At 39.2% G+C, this 13,117-nt stretch overlaps 1 protein-coding gene across 4 annotated transcripts in view; it reads right to left on the bottom strand.

Annotated features, from left to right (window-relative positions):
- LOC131256551 (sodium/hydrogen exchanger 6) overlaps positions 1-8,265 on the bottom strand; it is a 92,849-nt gene extending 84,584 nt beyond the window's left edge. For all 4 annotated transcript variants that reach the window (XM_058257415.1, XM_058257416.1, XM_058257414.1 and 1 more), the window contains exon 1: positions 7,990-8,265. The gene's annotated coding sequence lies outside the window, so the exon portion shown is untranslated. The remainder of the gene's footprint in view (positions 1-7,989) is intronic.
- Positions 8,266-13,117: the final 4,852 nt, after the last annotated feature.

Below are 13,117 nucleotides of genomic sequence, written 5' to 3'. Positions count from 1 at the left end.
CTCGCTCCCTTTAGAGGCAGGTCCACAAGATAATGTTGACCCAACTACTCAGAAAAAGTCAGCATTTTCTAAAGTTAGCATACTTTAGAAATCTTCATGCCTCGTGATCACTCATAAGAGAAACAAACCGCGTTAAAATCCCCCCCAATGCACCAGGGGATATCCCATTTCTATATAACCACATCGAGCTCCTCCAAAAGGAAATCACATTGGTTATATATAGTTGGCCCGTATACTGCAGAAAAGACCCATTGAAATCCAAAAGTGATCTCCCGTAGCACTATCGAAACAGAAAATTCCCCAACATGAGAATTAACTGAACTCTGGATATCAAATCTTCAAAACATACACATACCCCCTGCAGATCCCACCGCATTGCGAACAACAAAATCCAAGTTTTTAACACCCTAAAAAGAGTCTAATGTACCTCTGTTAAAGGGTTGGAGCTTGGATTCTTGCACAGAAATGATATCCGCCTTGGACTTTTTGCACATTTTCTTGACCTAAGCTCTCTTCGCCAAACTCCCCAGACCCTTGACGCTCCATGATATAATTATCATTAAACACATCCATTGCCCGATCTACCCCCTTTACCTACACTTATTGTGGAGAAAGCATCATAATTAATGGAGCATTCCAAGTTGAGAAGTTCTCTCCAGCCTTTAGGAGATTTCTTGGGCTTGCAGAAGTGGGTATCCCGATGTCTCTGAAATGCCATATTTTGCACATGATGATAAAACTCGTAAACGTCCTTGTCTTGGACCCCGTAAGTCATCCCCACAAGTCCCCCTACCCTCTCTAGAACATCCTTAGTCCATAGGAATTTATCTACATAAATCTAGAATTACCTCCCATAGATTTCGTACTCCAGCACTTTAGTATCCACGGCATCTAAACACATCACTCATGGGCCTTCAGTTATCTTCTCCACACATAACGAGGTGACTAACATAGCTTATTCCATAAGGTCGCCTTCATATGGATCTTCAATCAACATGATATCTGCCCCTTCCTTCTCTACTTCTAAAACCACAGCCTCAACCAACGAACTTTCTCCGTCATCTTGTCTCGTCCCCAAAAGGCACCATTTCAACCTCCGCATCGATGTCACTCCCACCTTGTGTCTCTAACTCAGAAGAAGACTCATCTTGAAATTCTGCAATATCCTCGTCTCCGGCTGCCTACAGCTATTCACACGCGCTCAGGTCGCCTTGAACTCCTAAAGTCCTCTAGGATGAAAAGGGGATCCGATTTCATATGTAAAAGGGTGATACACACATGGCGGGTGTTTAAGTGAGGGCACACGTGCCAACGTCTTACAAATAGCCATACGTATCTCCTAGCTGGCAAATCATCACATGAGAGAGGCTCTCCTCCAGACACATGGAAGCAGCACCACCACCTAACTCGAACTCTTGGTTCGGCACCCAAAGCTACAGGTAGGAATCAACAAGATCGTGCCATGTGACCGTGGTGGTCTTTGATACCACTGGATGGGAAGCTTGCCAAAGGGTTGGATCGGGATGACTCCCGAACTCGCATGATCTAGACACATGTCTCTACTACTCTCCTTGACCGCAGTGGGTATACCACGCGATAGGTTCGGCATCGGATCTAGACCCGAACCATACTAGATAGGAGAAGGTGTGCAAGAGTATTGCTCTGGAGGTACTCCTGCAACTACCAAAGGGCCATCCATCACTCAAAGGAGGGTCTTGATTCCACCAACCTCCTCTAACCCAATCAAAAGCAGACAGGTGGGGCTCCCCATGTCCAATGCTCCTCGTGTATCTTCCTTCCGTGCTCCCACACCCTCCGAGCTTTGGCGATCGTGGCCACCCGCCTCCCCTCTGCCTTCCCTCCTCCAATAGTCTCCCCAACACAATACACAATTGATTGCCTCTTCCTTCTACACTAACAGAATGATCCTTTTGTCCCCGACAATCACAGAGATCGACTTGGGGATCTCCAGTCCTTTCTTCCTTCTCACCTACACCCTAATGACACCCAACTCCTCACTAAGCTCCGTTGTAGGGTCGATAGCTAAAATTTCCCCCAAGCAACCAACTGCTACTAGGAAGAAGTCCCAAAACCAGCACTCTAAAGGCACACCCCATATCAGAAACCATGCTTATTCCATCCCAAAAATAGAAAAATCCTCCCATTTGTAAACATGGATGATCGTACCTCTGTGAAGCGCACCCGCCATGATAACCAGATCTCTATTAACCAATGGGTTCAACAACACAAAGACCACGTTCCAACCTAGGTTTGATCATGTACATCTCCTACTTCAAACGACAACATTCGTCCAGCAACTCTCGGATAAGAGGAATGGTAGTGTTTTCTTTCGTAACAATACCCACTGAGAACCAAAGCCATTCCCAAGACTTCCCGATAGCCTCTTCCTTCATACAAATCACCACCTCTCCTCCTAAATTCTTTGTGACTGCCCACTTTCCCTTTGCCATTTCCGTCAAAGTCATGGTTTACTCCGGTCTCCCTTGCTTTATCTACTGTCAACTTCTTACCGACTACCGCATCTCTGAAGGAAAGGGGGCCCTCTTCCACCGGGACCTTCCGCTGCGAGTTGTCTTTAACTACCCGCTAGGACTATGTGGTGTTGAGTTTTAAATAGTCTGATTCCCAGCATTAGGCTTCCCTTCTCTGCTCCTACCGTTTGGACCACATTTGGCTCTCTAGACCCAAAGCTTCCTTCCACCAAAGCCCTCCCCATGGAGCATATCCACTACGCCGGCAAGTTCCTCTTCAAACCCCATTCTCATGAACGTGAAGCCCCGTAAACCCCCCAAAACCCTATCCCTAGGGACAACAACTTCCATAATAGCCCCTGCTCTCCCGAACACCCTAGAGAAGATTATGGGGGCCCAACCCTTCGAAAAGCCTTCAACGAACAGAGTCGGAAATCGGATATCATCGCCGCCGCCGAAGCTCTGCTCGATTTTTGTCGGGAGATTGTTGTCTAGGAGGTTCCCTCTTCCCCATCTGGTGTCGAGTTTCCTTCCTCGTCACCTTCCTTGCTTGTCTCATTGCCATTTCTATCTGTTTCAACCCTTTTTCCTTTGTCTTTTTTATTCTTTCGATCATTGCCACTATCTCACCACCATGATTCTTCTCTTTCTACTCTTTTTTTCTTGTATAGGACAACTATAAGACTAGCCATGCTTTATGTGATAGAATGTTGGGCAGTTACATAACAATATGTTCATAGGTTAAAAAAAAAAATGTTCATAGGTTGAGTATAGCTTAAATGATATGCTGAGATGAATGAGCGGTAAGACGAGGAAGTATAAAATTAGAAATGAATGCATTTAAGGGAACCTAGGAATGGCACTAATAGGTAATAAGATGAGGTAGAGTTAGATGGTTTGGTCATGTACAAAGCAACCAAGAACTGCGACAGTTAGGACTGAGTTGGAACAAGTGGCTCTTAAAGGGCAAGAGGAAAGCCCAAAAGGATGTGGATGGACGTAATAAGAAAAGACTTGATGACCTATAGTCTAACTAAAGGTATAGCCCTTGATAGAGTGAAATGGCACAACGGGATTCATGTGGCCAACCCCAATTAATTGGGATAAAGCTTAGATGGTGATCATGATCATGATGACTGGAGCAATACAAGATCCTACCCCTAGCATACCATATACTGGAGAGAGTAGCATACCGCGTGCTCATTATAATAACACATACCTACACACCCAACATCCAAGTGACCTTGTTATTCTTATTAAAAAAGTGTTTCTCATCATAATATCATGCACAAAATCTTTTTAAATCTTATACAACTGTTTCTAATGGTAATATGCCTTGTGTTACATACTGAAGAGATAAAGTAGACAATTATGGTGATTGATGACCAAAAGATAAGCTATAGGGTCATCTGCATCGGATCATGAACAGTTTCCCATTCACCATTATGTGCTAGTGAGCCTCATGGCTCGGTGACCCAAATCATTAATCTAATGTACTGTTTCCTGATTCGTCAGTCCATGCAAGTCTCATTGTTGGGTGATCCAAACCATTAACCCAATGAGCTCCCCTGCGGATAGGGATGCTTCAAAGGTATGATAGCCTAAACTATCCCAACCCTTTTATCAATAGCTCACAAATGACCACTTACAGAAAAGCTACAACCATGGTCTAGAGAAAATGGCCAAGGATTGGATGTCTAGGATCTGTTAATCAGAAAAATACTTTGCGCTTTCCTCATCCACAGTGGGTTGCCTCATTCAATAACATCGATAAACTGAATAATGGACCCCATTTACACATGATTGAATGCATCAAGATACATGCATCATAAACCTATAATTTCTGCTACCACAAATTCATGGTTTAGTAAACGATTTACTACTTATAATGTGTTGCTTCTTCTTTTTTTTCATTGTTGTCTTGGTTTTATGTAGGCAAAGTTATAAAAACTTACATTCTAATTTTTTTTATGCTTTCTAATATTCAATACAACAATGAATTGCTCAAAAAAATATTATTAGTTAATAAATGTTAGAAATTATTAGCTATAATACATAAAATGAAGTTGGTTCCTAGAAATTTTGTATTATATTAGATGTTATTAAACTCGTTGAATGTAATCAACCAATGTAATAGATTATTAGATAGCGCTTAATTGTAATCAACCTATGTAACAGTCCATTACATTGCACCCGTGGGAGTTTTGTGCTATCATTGCCAGTGCCCAACCCGGATAAAGGGGTTGCATCAGGTTGGTAGTCAGCAGCAAACTTATCCCATAACTTTCATCATGGATTCGACCAACATGACATTCCAAACTCATGCTATGGCGTTCCCTATAAGCGAGATGTTGCATCGAAACCCGGGTACAATTAGAAATGGACAAGGGTTGGCTAGGGCATCCCCAACGTACCCCAAAAACGCCTATTCTGAGAAGTAGGTAACGGTTTCCACATCATTCTAGACGAACATGGGTTAAAAAGCTAGTCCAAGAGAATAAGATTCGTCATGCCACATGGAATATGGGAACATTGATAAGTATGGATTTAGTAGCTACGATGTAACGAAGGAGAGTTAACATAGCTTGCACTCAAGAGGCCAAGTTTAAAAGGAGAAAAAAACTAGAGAAATTGATAGATATAAACTTCAATATATACGAAAGGACAATAATAAAAATGGAGTAAGGCTAACAGTAGATAAGATTTAAAAGACAAATTTGTAGGTGTTAAGAGAATAAGTATAGGATTTTATTAATAAAACTTGTGTTAGGAGGAGATAATCAACATTATTAGTGCATATGCACTGTAGGTACGGCTAGGGGATAAAAATTAAAACATAATTTTGGAAGGATATGCATAGACTAATGCAAGGAATTTCAAACAAAGAGAGGATATTTGTAGGAAGAAGCTTAAATGGTCATACAAGGGGGGTGACAAAAAGAGGATGCGAACAAGTGGGTGGAGGATATGATTTTGGGAGAAGAAATGAGATAGGAGATGTTATCTTGATTTCATTATGGCATACAATCTAGCTCTAGCAAACACATACTTCAAAAGGAGAAATGAACATTTCATAGCTTTCAAAAGTGGATCATATACAAGCCAAATAGATTTCTTTCTTCTTACGAAGACAGAACGATCAATATGTAAGGATTACAAGGTTACACCAGGAGAGAGTTCAACTACACAACATAGATTAATGGTAATGAATGTTTACGTTAAGAAATGAAAGAAAGGGAGTGAAATTAATAGGTGTCCAAAAAACTAGGTAGTGGGAATTTAAAAGAAGAAAACAATATCATTCAGAAATAAAGTGATCGAATGTGTTTCCTTTGTCAAATTTTAGTCCTTACTAATTCAAGTCCATGCAGTTCTCTCTTCCTCATGGCCCTAAACGAGGAGACCCATTTCTTCTCATCTCTTCGTCCTACCCTTACCTTAGGAAGACTCCTTAACAAAAATCTTGAGCACCCCATTTCATCAAATAAAATCCAACCTCTTTACTACCTAAATTTTCAAATCCCATTAGTCCCCTTTCTATGCAGATGACATACCTCATGAAAGATAGGGATGGCTCATTTGTCCCCTTCTCCATGCAGATGACATACGTCATGAAAGCTACGGATGGCATCCTTTATTCATAAAGGCTACAATCAAAGGAGATAAAGCTCTTCAAGACATTCAAACTTATCAGAGCAGCAGATGTCAAGTCATTATACACACAAAAAGGCCTTTTCTTTGGTTTAGAAAAAAATGGTTTCATCTCAAAAATTGCCCATTTGCTTTATCATTGGCATTCAAGAGAAAATGTTGTCTGCTAGACCTTCGCACTCCCTCTATTCTTGGGTACTTCTCATATATCTTATTTCCGACCTCTTTTTTACTCTAATGGAGCTAAACTTGTGGATGGAAAGGCAAGTTTATTTCTGTTTAGGTAGGCTCATCCTTGTTAAGCACTTGCTTGTAATCCCAAACCATGGCTTCAATGGTCTTCTCAATACTGGCTAGTATTCTTAAAGCTACAAAAAATGCATGAGGAACTTTTTGTGGTTAGCTAGTGAAGACAAAATGGTTAACTAGGAAGGGCAATAAGATCACAAGGTTACTAAAACCGAAACCTCCCAGATAACTAACAATATTGAAATCTGCCAAAACAGCCGGAATATCATGAAAGGATCCATCATTGATCACCTTCTTGATGTTGATCTCAAGCAACGCTTTGGGATCACAACCACCACACAGAAGATTGTTCATGGAGAGACAGCCTTCACCTGCCCCTTGAATAGGCTTGGGCAACAACGCTTCCTCACTCATTTGTACCAGCAGAAATTTCATGCCATGGCATATACCATGTTGATCATCATACAAAATTCCCCAATGAAAACACAATGGTCCAACAAACATAACACGACATGTTCTCATGGTTACACCATCAAAACACACTATAACCACATACTCCTTGCTAGCCCAAATGGACAAAGGACATAGCTATAGCCAACATACTCAAACAAAACTGTTAACATCAAGGAACCCAATGTAGATAGCCATAACCCAAAAATCAGATTGGTTTAATGGGCATGTGTAATTGCTGACAGCATGCATGAACCATCACACTTTGCCAGAGTATAAAAAGACTCATGATAGAGTGACAAGCCAACTAATAAGATACAGTGTAAGTCATCTCCACAGAAATTCAGTCCTTGTGCCCATCCATCGAGACCATTAGATAGACCCCTGACCAAATAGTGCACCAGTCTAGTGATCCTGATTATTGGATCAGTTTACTTCATTGCGGACTGTTGACAGGATAGTAGTTATAATTGATCTGTTTGCTTTTTTGGTTTCGGGCCACCAAAGAAAGCAAGTCCGTTGATTGGGTCCTCTGATTCAATTGGCACGTGAAATTAATGGCAGAAGTTCAAAGACAAACTTTCAATCCGTCATCCATCTAGACCATTAGATCGACCCCTGACCAAATATGCACCAGTCTAGTGATCCTGATTATTGGATCAGTTTACTTCCTGGCGGAATGTCAACAGGATAGTAGGTATAATTGATCTGTTTGCGTTTTTGGTTTTAGTCCACCAAAGCAAGCAAGTCCGTTGATTGGGTGGTCTGATTCAATGGGCACGTGAAATTAATGGCAGAAGTTCACAGACAAACTTTCAATCTGTAGTTTCTCCACAGGATTATTACTACAAGCAATAATTAACGAATTCAGAAATTATATCATGCCGGACACAAGCCATGGCCCCATGTAACTCTAAAGCAAACGGCTGATAATAAAAACGAAATCAGAAAAAGAAGAGGAAAACAAAAAAACTTACTGTCCAAAAACCCCAACATCAAGAAGAAAAAAAAAAAAAAAAATCCAAACTCAAACCAAACGCTCTAAACCGTGGAGCCATATAAAAGGAAATGGTCCGGAGCGTGGGTCCATGATGGATGAGAAAATCAGAAGGTCCAAAACCCCAAAATCAGAAAAAAGATCCCTTACCTATCTTCTTCTTCGAGGACCTAATCAGCGGGTCCGATCGACACAGAGAGAAGGGAATAGTCTGAGAGAGAGAGAGAGAGAGAGAGAGAGAGAGAGAGGAGGGGGGATCAAGAGAAGCTAGAGAGATGCCACGGGAGAAATAGGGTTTGCGAGGGGTGGCGTCCGTGCAGGCTATAGACGCAGATGGAGTTGGAGAGAGACAGCTACTTGCTTCAAAATTTCAGAGTGACATAAATGTCTCTGTATCTCTCACTGGAGACGCCCAAAAACAAGGCAGATCCACGATCATGTTCCCATGCCACCCCACCCCTTGACCAGGTTATTTCCACTAAGATAATGGAAAAAACGAAAAAACAAATATGCCCGGTAAAAAACTTTTGGGTGTGCCCGTGGAACTTTCCATGGCCAATGTTCAATTCCAGCCCTTTGCTTGTAGCCCACATGAATTTTAGATATTATTTTTTGAGCTCATGTTTAAAATTTGCTAGAAAAATTAATACACTAAATGAATACTAACCGACATTGTGATGGGCCCACGGTGCTTACGCCAGACTCTCCCTCTCGGGGCTCAGGGAATTAGTGTGCGTGCACACGGAAGTACTCCATTCATTGATAAACAGCCACCCAGGTTGGGAACTGTATAAAGCAAATCCCGAATAAATTCGAAATATAAATGCAAACAAAACAACCGCTGAGAACACATAATTTTGCGTAGAAAAAATCTCATGGGAAAAAACACAACACAAAGTGGCAAGCAATTAACCATGAAAACAACGTACAAGAGATAAATTAACGTACAAATTTGAAAACCATTCTCAAAACCTTAGCACTCTCTTAAAACGAGTTCTTCATTTCCCCCTAGTCACGTTTAATACCCATATATATAGTATTACACACGGTGTATATGAAACAAATCATGCAATTATGTAAAATTGTGCGCATCATCGATTTAACCATTGATCAATCAAACATACTCAAAAAGTGTCCAGAGAGTTGATTGGATTTCTTCAAATTATCCCAGTTGATTAAACCATCGATCGATCGAAATTACAAAAAATTGTCCAACAAGCGAGGTTTTATCAGTCGATCAAACTAGACTGTCGATTGATCTAAATTCCCTGTTCCAGCATGGATCATGAAAAGCATCTTCAATCGTATGGTGAGTTTGGATCATGAAAAGTAGCTTCAATCGTATAATGAATTTGGATCGCCGAATGAGCCAAATCATATGGACAATTTGGATCTACTCAATGGCCCAGCATGTTAATGTCTTTAATCAATCGAAATGCCACATGTCAAGGGTTTGGATCACTATAAATGGGCCAAATCATATGAAGTTGGATTGTTGTAAAAATATAAAAAATAAAAAATAAACCTTGATTCTTTGAATTGTGTATAGAACCGAGGAGGATCCTACAAAATTAACGAAGTGGATCATTGAGAACCAGCCTCAAATATTACGAATAGATGGTTCAATTTAACATATTCATTAGGATGGGTCATGGAAAAAGGCTTCAATCAAATAATGAGTTTCGATCACTAATAGCAAAATGAATCATATGATGCATTTGGATTGCTGAATGGGCTAAATCATATAAGAAGTTCAAATCTGTTAAATGGCCCGACAAGTTAAAGGTTTTGATCGATTAAAATGGCCCAAGAATGTCAAAGGTTTTGATCAGTAAAAATGGGCCAAATCACATGAACAGTTTGAATCATTTGTAAAGTTGATGAGGATCCTACAAAATTTTGGGCATGGATCAACTTAGCATATCCATTGCCAATGATCATGAAAAGCAGCTTTAATCATATAATGAGTTTGGATTAGGAAAAGCAGGTTTAATTATATGATGAGTCTGGATCATGAAAAGCAACTTCAATCCTGTGATGAGTTTGGATCGTCGAATGAGTTGAATCATATGAACAATGTGGATCCACAAAATGACCCAAGCATGTTAATATTTTTTATCCATCGAAATGGCCCATGTTAAAAGTTTGGATCAATAGAAATGGGCCGGGCCAAATAATATGAATTTGGATTGGTGTAAAATAAAACTTGATTGATTAAATTGTATATAGAACTGAAGAGGGTCCTACAAAATTAACGATATGGATCACTGAGAACCAACCTCAAATATTACGAATAGATGAATCAAATTAACATATCAACTGGGATGGGTCATAAAAAGAGGTTTCAACCATATGATGAGTTTAGATCACTAACAGCAGCACGAATCATATGATGCATATGGATCAATGAAAGGACCGAATCATATAACAAGTTCAAATCCGATGAAATGTCCCAAGCATATCAGAGGTTTATATCTATTGAAATGACCCAAGCATGTCAAAGGTTTAGATCACTAGAATTGGGCCAAATCAAATGAATAGTTCGGATCATTTGTAACGATGAAGAGGGTCATACAAAATTTAGGGCATAGATCAACTTAACATATCCATTTTCATAGATCATGAAAAGCAGCCTCAATCATATGACGAGTTTGGATCATGAAAAGCAACTTCAATCATATAATGAGTTTGGATGGCCGAATAAGCCAAATTGTATGAACAATTTGGATCTACTAAATGGCCCAAGCATGTCAATGTTTGTTATCCATCGAAATGGCCCATGTCAAAAGTTTGGATCAATAGAAACGGGCCAAATCATATGAATTTGGGTCTGTGTAAACATAAACTTGATTATTTGAATTGTGTATAGAACTGAAGAGGGTCCTACAAAATTAACGATGTGGATCACTGAGAACCAACCTAAAATATTATGAATAGATGGGCTTTTGTGGTATTAAACGGCCTCAAAATTGGGGGATTCTTCTTTATTTTTGAAAGCTCGTCAAGTTACCTTTCAAACGAGCTAAAAACTGCCCAAATCTGACCTCTGATGAAGGAGTTATGAGGGTTTTCGTGGGAACAGGAGATGTTGAAAAAATTCCAGACTATTTACTCTCACCCCATTTTTGAAGGCCTAAACGGACTAAAAATGCGGCGATTCAAGTGGGGTTTTGAAGAGCACTGATACACCTTTCCAACGAACTTAAAATCGATCCAATCCGACATATAACGAGGGAGTTACGAGCATTTTATTTGTATCACGCGATTTCGAAAGATTAACGATCCAGATTGTGAAACTTCAAAATCTCCCACCAAAATCTCACGACAAACACGGAAGTACTCCATTCATTGATAAACAACCACCCAGGTTGGGAACTGTATAAAGCAAATCCCGAATAAATTCATATAAACGAAATATAAATGCAAACAAAACAATCACTCAGAACACATAATTTTACGTAGAAACAATCTCATGGGAAAAAAACACAGCACAAAGTGGTAAGCAATCGACCATGAAAACAACATACAAGAGATAAAATCAACGTACAGATTTGAAAACCATTCTCAAAACCTTAGCACTCTCTTAAAACAAGTTCTTCATTACCCCCTAGTCATGTTTAATACCCATATATATAGTATTACACAGTATATATGAAACAAATCATGCAATTATGTAAAATTGTGTGCATCATCGATCTAACCATCGATCAATCAAACATACTCAAAAAGTGTCCAGGGAGTTAATTGGATTTCTTCAAATTATCTCAGTCGATTAAACCATCAATCGATCGAAATTACAAAAAATTGTCCAACAAGCAAGGTTTTATCAGTCGATCAAACTAGACTGTTGATTGATCTAAAATCCCTGTTCCAACATGGATCGTGAAAAGCATCTTCAATCGTATGATGAGTTTGGATCATGAAAAGTAGCTTCAATCATATAATGATTTTGGATCGCCGAATGAGCCAAATCATATGAACAATTTGGATCTACTTAATGGCCCATCATGTTAATGTCTTTAATCAATCGAAATGCCACGTGTCAAAGATTTGGATCACTATAAATGGGCCAAATCATATGAAGTTGGATTGTTGTAAAAATAAAAAATAAACCTTGATTCTTTGAATTATGTATAGAACTGAGGAGGATCCTACAAAATTAACGAAGTGGATCATTGAGAACCAGCCTCAAATATTACGAATAGATGGTTCAATTTAACATATTCATTAGGATAGGTCATGGAAAAAGACTTCAATCAAATAATGAGTTTAGATCACTAACAGCAACATGAATCATATGATGCATTTGGATTGTTGAATGGGCCAAATCATATAAGAAGTTCAAATATATTAAATGGCCCGACAAGTTAAAGGTTTTGATCGATTAAAATGGCCCAAGAATGTCAAAGGTTTTGATCAGTAAAAATGGGCCAAATCACATGAACAGTTTGAATCATTTGTAAAGCTAATGAGGATCCTACAAAATTTTGGGCATGGATCAACTTAGCATATCCATTGCCAATGATCATGAAAAGCAGCTTTAATCATATAATGAGTTTGGATCAGGAAAAGCAGGTTTAATTATATGATGAGTCTAGATCATGAAAAGCAACTTCAATCCTGTGATGAGTTTGGATCGCCGAATGAGTTGAATCATATGAACAATTTGCATCCACGGAATGACCCAAGCATGTTAATATTTTTTATCCATCGAAATGGCCCATGTCAAAAGTTTGGATCAATAGAAATGGGTCGGGCCAAATAATATGAATTTGGATTGGTATAAAATAAAACTTGATTGATTAAATTGTATATAGAACTGAAGAGGGTCCTACAAAATTAATGATATGGATCACTGAGAACCAACCTCAAATATTACGAATAGATGACTCAAATTAACATATCAACTGGGATGGGTCATAAAAAGAGGCTTCAACCATATGATGAATTTAAATCACTAACAGCAGCACGAATCATATGATGCATATGGATCAATGAAAGGACCGAATCATATAACAAGTTCAAATCCGATGAAATGTCCCAAGCATATCAGAGGTTTATATCTATTGAAATGACCCAAGCATGTCAAAGGTTTAGATCACTAGAATTGGGCCAAATCAAATGAATAGTTCGGATCATTTGTAACGATGAAGAGGGTCATACAAAATTTAGGGCATAGATCAACTTAACATATCCATTTTCATAGATCATGAAAAGCAGCCTCAATCATATGACGAGTTTGGATCATGAAAAGCAACTTCAATCATATAATGAGTTT

The sequence above is a fragment of the Magnolia sinica genome, chromosome 9, assembly GCF_029962835.1.
Source record: "Magnolia sinica isolate HGM2019 chromosome 9, MsV1, whole genome shotgun sequence".
NCBI classification, from domain to species: Eukaryota; Viridiplantae; Streptophyta; class Magnoliopsida; order Magnoliales; family Magnoliaceae; genus Magnolia; species Magnolia sinica.
The sequence above is the reverse complement of the archived record's forward strand: the minus strand, read 5'-3'. Positions and strand labels throughout refer to the sequence as shown.